Source organism: Coturnix japonica, chromosome 7, assembly GCF_054131305.1.
Source record: "Coturnix japonica strain WE chromosome 7, WE-NBRP24, whole genome shotgun sequence".
NCBI classification, from domain to species: Eukaryota; Metazoa; Chordata; class Aves; order Galliformes; family Phasianidae; genus Coturnix; species Coturnix japonica.
In genome coordinates this window covers 28933991-28950163 of record NC_140669.1, presented here as the reverse complement: position 1 = coordinate 28950163, position 16173 = coordinate 28933991, and the positions used below count along the sequence as shown (strand labels likewise).

Genomic DNA, 16173 nt, shown 5'->3' with positions numbered 1-16173 from the left:
AATAAGGAGATATTAATCAAACATCCTATTTTAAGAGAATTGCAGAAGAATGCTCCCAATTGTTGACACTGATGATGTCTCCTAAACAATGAAACTAATGTGAAAGCAAGTGAGCTCTGTTTCTATGTAAAACTTTTTAAAAGCCAGTGTTTCTTGGCTTTGAGTGGCATAACAAGTTTTGAGAGGAAGAGGTGAACAGGGGTATGTGATAGATGCTGAGGAAGGCTTTTGCAGAAAAGTACATAGTGCTGTAATTAAGGTTTAGCTTCACCTGTACTTCTATTTTTCTTGTGAAAATCATTCCAACCTATAACACTTCCACTCTATGATGCACTCTTATTTGGTAAGGTCACAGTCTGAAAACTCAAAAGTAGACTAAAATATAGTTAGCAGAGGAGAAACTTGAGGGAGCAGGAAATAGCCAGGTATAGAGAACAGCACTTAGCCTAACTCCTCAGTATTTGATTCAGAAACCTAACTCAAAACAACTGTTCCAATTAATTGTTTAGTTGTGGCTTAAAGAGTAAGGCTGGTAGAAGGAAAACTATTGAGAGCAGGTGTGTTTATTTATTTTTTTATTTATTTATAATGATATGGATTAATCTTTTTCTCTTTATCACACAAATTCATACTGCTGCTGAGGCTCTAGTAAGTTCTCTCAGTAATAAGAAGTCAATGTGTAACCTGTAAGGAAATTAAACCCCAAACATTGAGAACCCAGTTGCTTTCATTGTCATTTCCCTTCTTTAGTTATCTGCTACTGCACTTAAAATTCTCTTTTGCTTTCTACCAATTTTCCTTCCCTAACTCTTTCTATTGTCCTTTCCCATTGCTTTCATAAACGTTTTTAAAAGTTGTTATTTTTATCTAAAAGGGGGTCTAATGATCCACAGGATATGTGAGGGTATAAACCGACACTAACTTCAGTTAGGACAAAACCACAGGACCGTCAGAGTGGAGGTAATGGGTGAAAAGTTAGGATTTTCAAACCACCTAAGTACTTCGACTGCATGGTTGTGGAATTAAGTTCCATCCTAACTATTGCTTTATCTCAGGCATAACTTTCAGCATGTTTTAGGGTGTTTTCTGGTTTTGTGCTTTTTTTGGCCTAATAAAAGTTGGTACAATTGTATGAGTCTGTACGTGAAATAGATACTGAGTGACAGTTTTGTGTCTTATTAATCTTACCAAGCATGAGACAGTTCTGTGCTTTCAGTGCTGATATTCCTGTGCTTCCAGAGTAGGAGCTACTGCAACGCTCTAAGGAATACTTATTTGAAGGCCATTTATCCTTACAGAGAGGTTCAATTTTATGTTGTCTTGTCCAAGAACAAGATGGTGGGGCTGAAAGGCTGGGAGAGAACAGGACAGGGACTCAAACCCTGATAAGTGAGTAGTGAAAGAGGAGGCAAACAAAAGAGGGAAAACAGGTTTAATATTTACTGATATTTATTAGGGAATAAATAAAACAATCTGCGATAATCTTAAAAAATGGGAAATAACAATGGGAAAAGATAAAGAACTGGTTTTAGGTATGAAAAATAGAATAAATTTTAAAACAGTGTTGTATTGGTGGTAACTATACAGGCGTTAACAAGAATGATAATTACAAGGATGGTAGTAGAAGTATAGAAGGTATAAGGGAAAAAGGGGAACTCACCAGTGATGACGCTAGGAGCTGAGGCAATCTTCACTAGCAAGCGATCTTCAAGAGATGCTGCCTTAGAGAGGGTCAGCCCTTAAATGAGGTCTCAGAGGAGGTGGAGTCGAGCTCCACCCCTCCCGGGAGCACAGCTACATAACTTTCACCTGTGCTCCCGCAGCTGACCCCACACTTGCCTCAGCTGATTAATCAGTGGTTCACGCTGTGATTACCAATCTCCCATACAAGTGTGAAATAGGAATTATAGAAAAGGGAATGGAAAAAAATTTTAGAAGTATTTGAAGTCAGAGACAGGAGTAGAGAAATTACTAGGAAAAAATAATCCTGAAATGTATTGCAGAAATGAACTTTCTGGAAAGTTTATCTAGTGACAGTGATGAATGAGTGTATTACTCTAGAAAGCATGCTGTATCTTTGAGTTATAGAAGAAAGATTGCAGCAGGCTGATGAGGAGGTTTTCTGAGGGCATTATTAACCTTCTGTTACTAAGATTGGTTATATACTAATGAAAACTGATGGGCAACATTGGAATGCTACTTCCTGAATATGCAGATCTTTGACATTCTAAGTATTAAAAGATGGAAACTTCAGAAAGGATGTTTTCCTTCAGGGTAAGCAAGGAACTTAAAATGCCTCATGAAGAAATGGTATTAACTATTTATATTTTTGGTGATCTTCTAGCATTTAAAAGAGAAAATGAGTTCCCATTTTTTTTATTTTTATTTTTATTTTTCGTTGAAGTAGTTACTTTACCATTTAAATTTAAGTGGGAAGATTTACATGGTCCAGAGATATTATGGGAAATTGAACAGTAAAGTCTTTGATTTAGAGAATGAATTAAGATGATAGGAAGGGAACCTGAGAGTTCTTAACCTGTTTGGGAGTATGTAAGAAAAGTGCACTTCCCATTATGCCCTTCCACTGATTTATTGGTGAGGCTTTTTATCTCCTACTTTATCATCCAGATTGGCATGGGAATGCATTTTTTGGTTACAATTTAGAAGCACTCTAGCACAAAGAAGAAAAATGATAATGAAGATAGGTATTGTACCATTAGGACAACATTAGGAGGCCTACAAGTTAAATAAGGAGCCTGGGGCACAGTGTTCTCTAGCAATTTTTCCTATTAAGAAATGTAGAAAAATATTGTTGCTTTTCTTTCTAATTTATTGACTGTTTCTGCAGGGTAATGCTTAGTTAAGTTCTGCTGTCTTTGAGGGGTGAGACTGCACTCAGCAGGAAGGTGAAACTTTTCAGGTTGTGTAATTGGTGTGATCCTTTAATCTTTGTTCCTTCTAGTAACCATTTTCTGGTAAATCAATGCAAGCTATTAATATTGACTCTTTGATCTTGACCTAGGTGCAGATCTAAATGAGTATGGATTCCTGTGCTTTTACTCTTTGTGAATTATCTCCACCTAATCATGACTGTTTACGTGACTGACAGCTACTACCTCAAGAGAACAACAAAACAAATCCATTCATAGGAGGAGCCAGGCTGCAAGTGTATTTATATAAATGTGTGATTACTCTCTAGGATACTTGGGGTTTTTTTGTGTGTCTTCTGTGTCTGGTTCTTTGCCCAGTTTCTCTGCAACACCCAAGAATGATAGCCCCAGTGATTAAATGATTTTGTCCACTTGAGGTTTTGGGGGGCCTAGGCCATAGAAGTTGTCACGGTTCCATTGAGTTTTTTTTATTCTTAGACTTCTTAAATGAATCATACCATTAAAGTATTAAGATGGAAACATTATTTCTCTAAAATCTTAATTTGCTGTATTTCTCCTCTAATTTTTCTCATTGATTCATGTAGGTTGCTGGTTTTGATGGGGAATAAATGTCAGGAGAAGGAAGAAATATAACATTTTTCTTTATGTTATTGATGGAGTATGCACCAAATTTCAGTTAAAAACAGATGTATTCTACTTTCCTTTTACTTAAACTTTACAATGTGGACAATGTTAAAAATAGCAAAGAAAGAATATGAAGCTTCCCATGTACACAATATTTTTTCTTATTTATAAAACCTCTTAAAAAAAAAAAAAAAAAGAAATTTGCACGCAGGAGGAATCCAGAAATAGGTCTTTTTCTGAAGTACAGAATGTTATGAAGCTATCTGTAAATCAATTGTGGACAGGACCAAGTCTACCTTAACTTCATTGTACACAGTTGCCTTAAGAAAGCAAAAGTTATAACTTATAATGGTATGTATTTATTTCAACCTTCTCTGATGAACAATCTGCCCTTTCAGAAAGTTTCAGAAACTTTTTGAGATCATGAGATAATGTATTTCTATAGCCAAAACATTTTTCAGTTTGCCTATTGTATTTTGCTTTGCTGTTGTAAGTCATCTAAAATAACCTTTAAGATTCAGTAAAAATCACCAGAAGCTTAATTTAGGAAATCATAGAATATGTTGAGGAGTCTGTGACTTCACAAATACTTGCACGTTTCTGATACGTAGATAAGAACTTGGATAGTTAATCTAGTAAGCTGACTGCAACTAAGCTTGTTAATTCAAAGTAGAGTTAGTACTGGATGTGTTTCAGTACTTACTGGTTACATATTTCAAAAAGCAGGACTGGATGTATGTTTTGAAAAGCCCAATATAATGAGATGCACACTGACATTGAAATGAACTGGGTTTTGCCTAACATATCACCAAATGAACTTTTATGTTTCTTGTTTGTTTCACATAGAGCAGTTACTTGTACTTGTTGTATCTAACACAGCCAGCCAATATGAAATGGAATAATCTCAATATGTTTCTCAAAAATATGGTTCTGGGAAATATTTGCCTTCATGATTTTTCTTCCATGCTTGCAGAGAGTTCAGTGAGTTCATTCTTATCCTTCCTGTCACCATTTTCTACTGGCATGAGTGGATGAAGGGATGCATGCAGTGCTGCTGTCAGTTCCAACAAGTTGCCGAGGAAGAAGTGTGCATAAGCATAGCTGTCGAGATGAACAAAAAGTATTTTAGATGTTGTGTAATGACCACTCAAAGATCAGCTGTGAATGAAATAAATGCATTTTTTTTCTGACTCACTGTTTATTCAATACTTGTAATATTTCAGCAGACATGTTTGCTAGTGTTTTTCAGAAAACTGTTTATCCTTTCTATATGATGAAAACAGTTACTAGTTATTTTGTTAACAAAGACACAGTTCACAGATTTAACTCCCTCCAAAGGTTTCCTGTTTTCCTTCATTTTGGTTCCTTTGCTGAGTTAAATTTGTTTATTCATCTTTTGAAACGCGGTAGATGCGAATCTACCACATTTGCCACTTTGTACGCAATGATCCTTTCCAACTATATCACAGTCCATTAGTTTCCACGTGCAACCGGATGCGTGCAACATGCCTGAGTTTGTTTCCCTTTTGGGGAGAACTGAAGTGATGGATATTTTCAGAAGCCTTACAATGATATCCAGAGCAGATAAAAGCACTACTATTTGTCTCATTGTCGTATATGCCATTTTGGAGGATCTTTATTGAGGTTAGGAGTGAATGGAAAAGGCAGCCAGACTAATTAACTTTTTATATGAGTCACATATATGCTGGTAATTATCTAGAAGCTACTGATCTAAAAAGCTGCCTGGTGTTGATTTCTATACTTGATGTTTATTCTTTCAAGATGACTCTGCTATTAACTAAATTACTGCCTCCAACTGCTTTCTAATATAAGAACCTAACAACAGATACAACAACAAACAAACAAGGAAACAAAATGCCCGCAGCAAAGAAAGCACCATTGCTTTGGTTCCCTCAAGGTATTCATCCCCGTTAAGTGGCCGTTCTTGTGCTTTGATGACAGGACTTCCAAATGGTGCTGTGCTGTGGGAGAAGGCATTGAGGGATGAATTCCTGCCTTCCCACGCACTGCAGGGGACCCCAACGACGTAAGGGGCAGGGCCAACAGGAATTCCTTGCTTTCTATAGAAAATATGTTATCTCTAACTTGTACTTCCTGCGGCTATTATGAAAACGTATTGATGCAATGCTTTGGTGTTTTCTAAATGCGTTTTGACAGGGATTACAGGCCTCAGGCTGCACGATTCAAAGTACATTCATCTGTACCAAAAGGATTGCTGCAGATTAGCCCCAGATTCGTACAGGTGCCTCTGTTAACTTCCTCTCCCAAGCACTGTTTTCTCTGAGGAACCGTGAGCTCCCAATTCACACTCCCGTTTCTTCACCTCATCGCTTTTTCGGGAAAGAGGTCAGAGCGCAACAAAAACCAACCGCGGGGACAGACGAGGTGCTGAGTTCCGAGCATCCCTCACGCGGAGGAGACCGTTTCCATCCTCCTGGGGTCCGACTGACGGAGCCTCGTTGCCCATCCTTGTCCCGGCCGTAACGCTTACAGACAGGGATGGCGTCACCGGGGCCGCTCCGCGACTTCACGCTCCGCCGCGCTTCCTCAACATCCCCCCGGTTCCTCCACCTCGAGCCCCCTCCCCTTCCTCGCGCTTCGGTCTCGTGTCCGTTCCCCTCAAAGCACCGCCAGATGCGCCCGGCACGCGGCTGCAGTAGCGCCCATAGCTGAGCGCATCACCCCTCGGCGCCGCCTCCTCCTTCTCCTCCTCTTTCTCCTCCTTCTTTTCTTCTTCCCAACAACCGACCGGAGGCAGGGGGAGCCCGGGAGCAGCGTCCCGACGCGCAGCCAGCCAGCCGACATCAGCGTCCCGACGTGCAGCCGGTCGGCAGCAGGCGGGGTCCCTCGTCCGCCCATGCTGACGTCAGGAAACTTTCTGGGCGGCTGAGGCGTGAACCGGGATCCGAGGCATCGGGCCGCCTCCATCCTCTGCAGGTACGGGGCAGCGCGGCGGGGTTCCGGGAGCTGCGGCAGCTCTCACCCTGGGGGTACCGGGTGCTTTTCCCGTTGTGCGCTGGGCGGTGGAAGAGGGAAGGGAGCGCCTGTTGAGCGCTGCAAGCAGCTTGAAACTTCGCCGGAGATGGGGACCGACGCGGTCCTGGAGCCCCGGGGCGGTGTGAGGAGCCGGGGGGGTTCGTGGCGTGGCCACAGGCTGGGGGAAAACGCACTTGGGGGAGCGGCAGCGGTTGTGGTCGGCGCACGGACCCGTACGCTCATAGCGGGCTTCTGTAACTCCCGCTGTTGGCTGCGTTGTTTTCTCCTTTAACTTCACTTCGCTGCGGAGTTTGCAAAGCAGCTGAACAGCGCGGCGAGCTGCGGGCGAACCCTTTGCTCGCCGCGAGGAGCTGATCGCCGCCTCGCTGTCCTTCCGTAGCTGCACCGCCAGCGCTCCCCGTGCGAGGTGCTGCCGGCTCGGGCTTAGGAAAGGCATCGATGGGATCAGAGGCCCGTAATGGTTAACAGCTTTCTTCCTACAGAGGCGTTTTCCCCTCTCAAACACCGGTTTTCCTTCTTTGTTTTTTTGTTTTTACTCCTCTTCTGAGTTGCCCTGCAGCTGCAAGTTGTTAAAAGTTACCTTCACGTAAAAGCGGCTAAAACCAGACTAAAATACCGAACAGACTGAAAAGGCTGGCGTGTATGAAAGCGGTTATGAAGCTGCTGTAAATGTGTACATGCACGGAATATCTTAACAGAACACTTGTGCTGTAGTCACTGTAAATACAAACAAACACTAATTTTTGCATACATAACGAGCATAACTATGAACTTATGCTCTGAAAAATAGTTTTTTAGTAGTTTTCTTCCCCTCTGTCTTAGTAACATCTTGGTGGTACCTTTTGGCTGTTGAACCGATAAGGCAAACTGCTGTGTTTCTGCTGGGAATAACGATAGTTGACGCACATGTAGAAATTCTATTGATACGGAAAGAAGTCTCGTTGGAATCTCAGTCTTTTATTTCATGGTGATTTGGAAATGTGCTGGAAAGTTTGCCTGTAGTTATTGAACTACTGGGTTGATTGTTATGTGAGGGACGACTTCTGATCTTTAGAGATTATTCACATGTTCTCAGTGGAAAGAACCACAAAATAGTGCGAGAAATGATAATAGTAAACACGTGATTGTTTGCCATACACTTTTTGGCGTGCGTTTTATTTCTTCCCCCCACTCCCTTCACAGACGTATTTATCTGAAGAGGTTGAATAAAGTCAGCGTTTTGCAGATTAAAAGCCTAGGAATTATTGCACAGTTGAAGGATGATAAGGAGCAGCCAGGTCTGTGTTTTCAGTGGAGCTGTCAAGGCAGGGATATCATGATGACAGCTGAGAAGTAAGCAGAAGTGAGTAGGAATTAGGCTGCCTTAGCAGTGAGGATGATAGTCTTAAACGTGATCTGGACAGCTCTGGGTGTGTCTTAGGAGTGGTGAGTAAAGAAATTAAAGTGATTCTGATGCCAAAAAATAAAAAATAAAAGCAAAATAGCAGAGTGCAACAGTGACCTCCCAGTACAGGGCTCTGTGTACCGTGTTTTAAGCTGGGGAGGGAAATGCCAAGCTGGTGCTTGATGGCTGAAGCAATGAAGATGTAGCTGATAAGAGGCTCGCTGTTCACACAAGCTGATGGCTGGCACTGCATTTTTGGGCTCTGGGAGCTTAGTAATCTTTTTGAGGCTTGTTTGTTGTAGAGTTTAGAGACCGCATCTACTGCTGTGCAAGATGTTCACCTAATGGGACGTTTCAGAATATCTTTTATGAGCTCTTTAAAGTCATTTGTTAGTCCTTTGCTTTTAGACAATGCTATGCCTCATGGCTTATGAACAACAGTAAGTAAATGAGTGTATTTGTGTAGCACTTGTAAATATTACTGGATGCTCCTGAAGTCATAATTAAAAGTCTTCTATGAAGAAGTGGAGGAGTCAGATGCAATAAACTGGTATTTATGTTATGGTTATAAAATGAGTTTTTTTTCTTGAGGTTATTTGTCAAGAGTGTATTTCTTGAACTTATCTTAAGAAAATAATTAAACTACAGCATGAGGAAATTAAAGGCCAACTTCAGCTTCAGTAGAGAGATTAATATAGCTTGAAAGAGAACCAAACACAAGGCTACCTTCCCCTTGAATTGTTGCCACACCCACTGTGATTTGTGGCAGGATGCTAACTGAACAGTTTTCTGAGAGTTACGGGGCACCGCCCTGATCCTGAGATGTCCAGCAAGTTCCTTTTGCCATAGTTGATTTCTTAGCAATGTGTCGTGGTTAGGGAGCAGCTCAGGCTGTATTTCATGCTAATCAGCTCATGAGACCAAGTATCTCAAATTAATCATTTAATGGACCAGTTGCGTAAGAATATACTAATTGTGCACCAAGAGATATTTTCCCCATCCCCTTTTTAGCATTACTACAATCTGATTTTGGGAAGGATAAGCACCTTTACAGGATCGGATTGTTGGCTGGATAAGAACAAACACTGCTATCATTGTTACAGTGTGCAGAGCCGCTTTACCGCTACTTAAATCCTGTTTTGCAGTTCTCTTGCCCTGTATGTATACGTATAGATGTCTTTCATTGAGAAAGAGTTGCTCATGTCCTTGTTCCTGATATGTATCAGTCTACTCAAGGTGCAGATCCTTGTTCCTCCATGTAGGCAGTCTCACCAACCAATCCTCAGTGCTTCACAGATCGTGTCCCATGACTGATGTGCATATCTAAAATGAAGAACAATTTGCAGCAAGTGCTGTCTCTGTACCATTTCTTTTGTGTATTGAGGACTCAGTCAGGTTTTTACCTTTTCCGTGAGCACTGCAAGTACTCCAAATATGATTGTGAACAGATCTTGTGTGTTAAGAATTATTCCTACCGAGGCTGCAACTCCACCCAATCTAATAAGCAGAAGGTCACCTGAAATGCCTCACCTTGCCTTAAGATTTCGAAACCTGTTATGCTAAATTGAACATGAAGAGCAAGAGGTAATGTTATTTCATAGATTTTTCTCCAGCATTTCAGTAGGGAATTTATCCAGCTGGAAACTCATCTTGAATTCCTCTTCTGGTTTAAGCAGATGCTCTAATCACAGAGCTAAGAGGGTACTTTGGATTATTATAATTTCTGCAGGTTGAAATAGCTTACTTTGAGGGAGTTTAATTGCATATTATGCTGGGAAAGAATGTATAAGTTTGCAGTTTAGTGATGCAGCTGCTTCTGTAGAAGAGTAGCATGAGTTACCAACAGGTACGTAAGCAGTATGCTGTATGCTTTCACTGGAGCAGGAAGCAGAATTCAGGCTTTATGATGCCCATGGTTTCTGGCAGCTTGCTTGATAAGGAGGCAAACAAGCAGCAGAAAGCTCTTTAGAGTAAGTTACTGTATTCCTTGAACTTTTGCAAAATTATATTCTACTTTCAAAGCCAGGCACTGAGAAGTACTGTTTCTTGAGCCTGACTTACTCAGCTTAGTAGTACTGTATGTGCTGCTCACTTTTTTGGTACTGTTTGTGTTTTAAGTTGGACTCTGAGCTGTTCAGGTTTTGTTGTCAGAACAGAGCTGGGTTTTTTGTTAGTTTGTGGTTTATTTGTCTTTTTGTTTGTTTGTTTTCTTTGTTTTCCTCTTCTTTCCCTGTGCAGCCAAGTGGTTTTCCTATCATTTTGTCAGTGATAACTGGTTAACACTATTGTTGTGCATGAGTGTGTGCAGGCTGGTAAGCAGTTCTCTCCCTGATGCGGATACTGCAACTGGCTCTATCTTTTTTCAGCTCTGGAACTCAGAGGTTGCTAATTTGTCATCTTTGCATTTATTTATACTGTTGCTACAACTGCAGGGTGACTGTATCCAGTAAATATGAATGCAGTGTGACCTGAATGCAGAACTGTCAGGGAAATGCATTGGGCATTCTGGTTATTCTTGTGATATAGGAAGGTCCTGTCTCATGCAAGTGAAGAATACTTCTGTTTTAAAAACTGTGTGATATTCAGAAGTGTCCTCTGGTTGTTTAGAGCATGCTGTGTTGCTGTAGAGGTGTGGGGCATGCAGATATTCCAGTGTCTGGCAGTAGCTTTGGATCAAGGAGCCTAGTTTCCAGGGGTATTTGTGTCTCTTCTAATCTCAAAAGTAACATGGAGACTTTAAAACTACGTTCCAATTCCTGCATGTTATTGTTAGATAAAATCAGGTAGTATTTGTGGACTGTTGGACTCTCTGGAATTGTTCAAGATCTTTAGTGTGTCTTTTTTGTTCTGTTCTCTGGCTGTTCCAATTTTAATATGGGCAATCTTAAACAAAGATAAGAGGCAGCGGCAACATGGTGTGCTAAAGGCAACCTGAAGTGCTGCCCTTTATGACTGTTTAACAAGCCATCCTATTTTCAGTTTTGTCCTTTTAAATGAAGGTTCTAAATCTCAAGCTCTTGCTAGGTAAATGCATCACTGGGAACTTAAACACTGTGCTTGAACCAAGTACTGTTGGGTGCTCTGAAGTTGTAGCAGTAAATGCAAAGTCCAGAGCTGTGTTTCACCCACCACCCCTTCTGCCCTTCTTGTAAGGCCTGAGGGAGCTGGCAGACCCCAGGTTGGGCCAGGTGCTGTTTCCTGGCTTCCAGCACCTTCTGTGAGCAACTCATTTCTATTGCTATCTATTTGTGATCTGCTGTCCTGCTGGACCAGGCCTTTTCCTGTGTGTCACTTAATGGGAATCTGAGTAGGTTTTTTTCTGTGGTCCTTATACAGAAGTTATCTTGAACCAAGGTTGTTTTCTTAATCTATTGCGAAATCTTCTGGAAGGAAGATCAGAAGTGAGGTAATGAGCCTAGATAAGGGACTGTGCTCCCTATAAATAATAGTTTTTCCTGTGATTGCATCTCTAAATGTCCTTTTAAGCAGCAGTCATCTTTGCATGCCAATTACGTTAGGAGTTACTTTAAAAAGTTTGGTGTGTCCTCAAACATTTTTCCTAGTTGTTGTCAGGAGCATCTTCCCAAAGTGTTGCTGTGCAGACATGTGCTGTCTCTAATGCTTTCTTCCTACATGCTGTGTTGGCAGCTGTGTGCATTCAAAGATTGTGAGTCAGGTCCCATAACAGATGATCAAAAAATAGTCTTGAAAACATGACAGGCCTTTACTTGGGCGTTGTTGAATGTTTATTATTTATTTTTTTCCTTTCTTTCCTGTTTTTTCTTTTTTTCTTCAGAAACTCTTACTAAATTTAAACAGGTTGTGTTGTGTTGTTTTTTTTTTTTTTAAATTATTTTTGTTTCTATCTTTAATACAAACCTGATTTCAGGCCAAGTCTTCAAGAAAAACATGTCTTGCAAGGCTTACACAACAGTCATGAATGATAGTAGCATTGTATCTGACAAGGATATTTGTAGCTAAACAAGGAAAGTATGTCAAAATATTTCATTGTTACTGCTGTTTATATTCAGGCATAGCACAGCTCACAGCTGATGGTTCTATCTGCTTGTAGACATAGAGAAATGAAGCAGATTCATTGCTAGAGATGAAGATCCCAGCTGATAGTGTTTTGTTTTCTTCTGCTTGCCACCTTGTAAGGTGATAGCATGGACATGGTGTTCATTTGCAAAGCTGTGGAAAACTAAAGTTATTAATAAATGGTTGTTTCACGTTGATATGTTACAAACAAGTGTGTTTATGATGGCTTACAGGAGTCATTTTAGAATAGTTGCATTTAAAACATTGCGGATAAGGAACCCCAACAAAACAGTAAGTAATGAGAAGTGAAGTGGGTATGTTACTTGGGTCAGAAAATAGTAGCAATGTGTCCACTGTGTGTAGGCAGCAGAAAGTATTTAGAGAGTCTAACCCCCACCTCTGTGCCCCTTAATCTATTTCACATGTGTAAGCTTTCAAGTAGTGTGTACTGCAGATTTGTAAACACAAAGGTCTTTAACATCTGAGTTTAGGGTGATCTGGCTTGTGATTCTGAAAGCTTAAAAACTGCAGTGCTAATTTTGTAAGCTGGGTGTTGTATTAATTTTCGCTTTATCCTGTTGCACAAATAGGCTTAAGATCGAAGAAATACTTTTCCAGCACATTTTCTAGCTGGAGCTGATACTAAATCTATTATCTTTCTGTACCATGCAGTAATTGTACTTAATTGTTTGCTTTTTTTAACCCTACATTTTTTTTGTGCAGTCTGTTGTACAGGTAGGATAACAGGCATCACATGGGCAGGACCTTTTCACAGCTGGGAAAGCAAAACATAAAAAAAACCAAGTAATATTCTTACACGGTCACTTAAATATGTTGGAATTCTCATTAAAGTACTTGATATTCATATAATGCAGTGTGCCTCTCCTAAATTCAGTATATCCCAGCTTTTCGAAGGCATTTTAGTGCTTTTGGAGTCCAGGAGAACTCACCTAAATGCATTCCCATGTATCAAACGGGTTCTGCAGCCTCCCTTTGGCACGGAGTGATGGGAGCTCCATTTCTGGCATGGTCCCCACAGGTACAACAGCGCACTTCTGGAGAAAACAGCTAGGCTGAAGGGCTCTGGGGGACTTTGCATTCCTAACTTCAATTCTATCCAGCTCTGTCACTTTCTGTGCTGTAAGATAGCAGAAACTTACATAAAGATCAGAGCACTAAGGCAGTTTTTTTTTTCCCTTCTGTAAGCTACTTGTTTTGTTTGAGAGGTGGGAGGAAAATAACCTGTTGAAAGACTGGAAATCATGAGGGAAGATAGATAGCGTGGTTTTAGCCCATTGTTAGGACACAGCCATAGGATGTGGTCACATGAACATAAAGGGAGGCAAACTAGGAGAAAGACAGAGGAAAGCCAATGTAACTTGAATGTTTTATAAACAGTCTGCTTATGTTACCTCTGCAACAAGTGGTTCTTTGAGGGGAGCAGATTTCCTTAATATCCAAGTTTTATTTATGTTCACGAGGCTTCTGGAAACTCCTGTGATACTTCAGTTCCTGTGGAAAGTGGAGTCATATTCTCCAAAATATGCTGTTTTGTTTTAATGGGACTTTGTGTACTTGTGTGTTGTTTTAAACCAGGATGGCCTGAGACAGCTCATGGCTACAGACGTGGCTCATCTGCAGGCATGGAAAATTGAGTTCAGATGCAATTTTCATAGGTGTAATGGTCATTTGTCAGGAAGTTCAAGCACAATTGACAGCGGTATTGATAGCTTCTCCTCAGGAAGTTCTAGTGCTTGCTTTGTTCTTATACTGAGTGGCAATACAAAAGTGATGTGGCTGCACAGAGGACATGGATGCAATAAGGAACTGGGATATCTGTATCAGAGTGGGCAGGGTAGCGTGCTGTTATTCAGTAATGATCTTTAATTGTTTTCTTGTGAGTTCTGCCCAACTGCAGCAGGGAGTGTCAGCTTGTTACCTGCGGAAAGTGATGTAAAGCTGCCATGCTGGTGGGATTTTCTATTCTGTTCTTCAGACTTTCAGGGGGCAAAAGCAAAGGAGAGAGTGACTACCTATCATGTCAATCTATGCTTTTGTAATAGTTAATATACCCAGCCATCTCTCTTAATTATTACGAGTTTTGATATATGAATGTTTTGTATTTGATGCCTTTCTCCAAAATTAACTACTGCCTTTCAATCTCTTCTATTTTCAAAATGTGTTATAACTAGTGACTATGTCACTAGTTCTAGGAATGCCCTTAGATTCCAAACATACTGTCGCTCTGGAGTGAAAACAATTTGCAGAGACTTATATAAAGCCTTTGTGTGTGTGTGTGTTATTCCCAAGCTGTAACTAAATTGGTGAAAGGCTGACCTAAAACAAAATGTTTTTTTGGTTGCACAGGAATGCACTTGTGATGTTTCTTTCTTTACATGATCTTTCTTGTTGTGGTTTTTACTTCTGTGTTATTCTGTTTGTGGTCTAATTCCCGAATTTCATAAATAAAGATCTCTAAGTAATGAAATGTAATCATTGAGAACTGATTGAAGTAGATGCAGCATCATCTGCTTAAATCACAGAATCACAGAATTGTAGGGGTTGGAAGTGACCTCTAGAGATCATCGAGTCCAACCCCCCTGCCAAAGCAGGCTCCCTATACCATGTCACACAGGTAGGTGTCCATGCTTACATCTTTGATACAAAGCTAGATGAAAAAATGACAGAATGCTGACAGAGATGACGGATGGTATTGTTCAGAGAAAGAAGTAATTTGGAAGTGCAAATAGACAAGAGCACTGATGAAGTAGGAAGTGTATTAATTCTTACCCTGGGTAAGGTCATCAGTGAATATGGAGTAGAAATCTTATTACTATGGGGGTATTCTAACAACAGAAGTTTTTTTGGAAGCTTTCAATGGTTTGTGCACTCTCTGTGTTCAAATCTCTTTTGTGGCAAGTGATTCAGTGTTTTTTAGGAATTTATTGAATTTGCATGAACCTTAACCTCTTTGAGGAGCTTGCTGATATTGAAGGAAACTGGCATGCCAGAACTGTTGTTGTCAGCAGGATGGTCGGCATCTGATCTCTGAACATCCGGAGTGCTGAGGTGATGAGCCAGACTATCAATCTTTTATAAAAGATGTGGCAGTGATTCCTTTGTGGTCTCTCTTGATACCCTGTTTAGATGCATCAACACGATAGGAGGCACAATCTTAAATTATAAAAAATAAGATCAAGCCCAAGTTAATTCTTTCAGTAATACTCACATGTTCAGAAAAACATCTTCATTTAAGAGTTGTGAAAGCTGACTCTTAAAACATCAGATAACCTTGTATTGTAGGAGTAAGACTGTCCAGCTCATTTTCTAAGCAAATGGTAATGTGTGAGCTTTCTCAGAGCTTCCACTTCATGGTGAAACTTCCAGGTTTCAATGAGATGTACCCAAGTCTGTTGCTTTTAGCTGACTTAACTATGGATGTTTGAAAACAATTTGTTTTACCTGTAGTATTCATTTCATTACTGTTTTGGCTTCACTGTCACAGAGCTGTTGCAAGAGTGTATTACAGAATTGCTACTTTTTAATTAAAGATTTTATTTAGTTGCTTATTGAGCTGTCTGTGGAGGGTCCTTCTGCTTATCTTCTCTGGGATGTTTCAATATGGAAGTAGTGGGCCTAATCTAAACTTTTTTGCCTTGCTTTCTAACTTAAGTGTTAGTGTCCAGATGAACACCAAGTTCTTTTCCTCAGGCTCTTCTGCATATTGTGTGCACCAGAAGGGTGTTTCCATCCATTGCTGATATTGTTGGCCCTGCTCTGCTTATCAAAACTGAAATTTACATGTTAGTGGGAGTTCTTCCTTTTGCTTTCAGTGGAGGCAGGTGAGAATATCTTTTGCTACTGAGTTCATCTTTCTAGATTTGAAGAAAGTATGGAAGCTGCTCATATTCTGATGATTTAAGGGTATTGCACTTCAGCTTTATTCTAATTATTCCTGGCAGATGTTCTGAGTGTTTAAAATCTTGTGGCTTCTGAGGAATGCCTACTTGAGATTTTTATCCTCCTTCCCAGTCTGGAGTTGTTTCCTCTGTAGCATTGTTAGGATTGGAATCTAGGAACTTTCTGAGCAGTGAGTCAGAAAGAAAATAAACAAGAGCCAGGCGAGCAAAAGGAAAGGAATTGGATATTAAATGTTGTTTAAATACTTTCTGCTGTGGAGTATAGGTATAAATTCCTTCCTTTCTGTGTACACCTTCT

At 40.4% G+C, this 16173-nt stretch overlaps 1 protein-coding gene across 10 annotated transcripts in view; it reads left to right on the top strand.

The window, feature by feature from the left end:
• The first annotated feature begins 6415 nt into the window (after positions 1–6415).
• Positions 6416–16173, top strand: part of GULP1 (GULP PTB domain containing engulfment adaptor 1) — a 134626-nt gene continuing 124868 nt past the window's right edge. For 9 of the 10 annotated variants that reach the window (XM_085552796.1, XM_085552789.1, XM_085552794.1 and 6 more), the window contains exon 1: positions 6416–6473. The gene's annotated coding sequence lies outside the window, so the exon portion shown is untranslated. Of the gene's footprint in view, positions 6474–7935; positions 7959–16173 lie in introns of those variants that run through there. The other variant, XM_085552788.1, reaches the window with a different exon arrangement.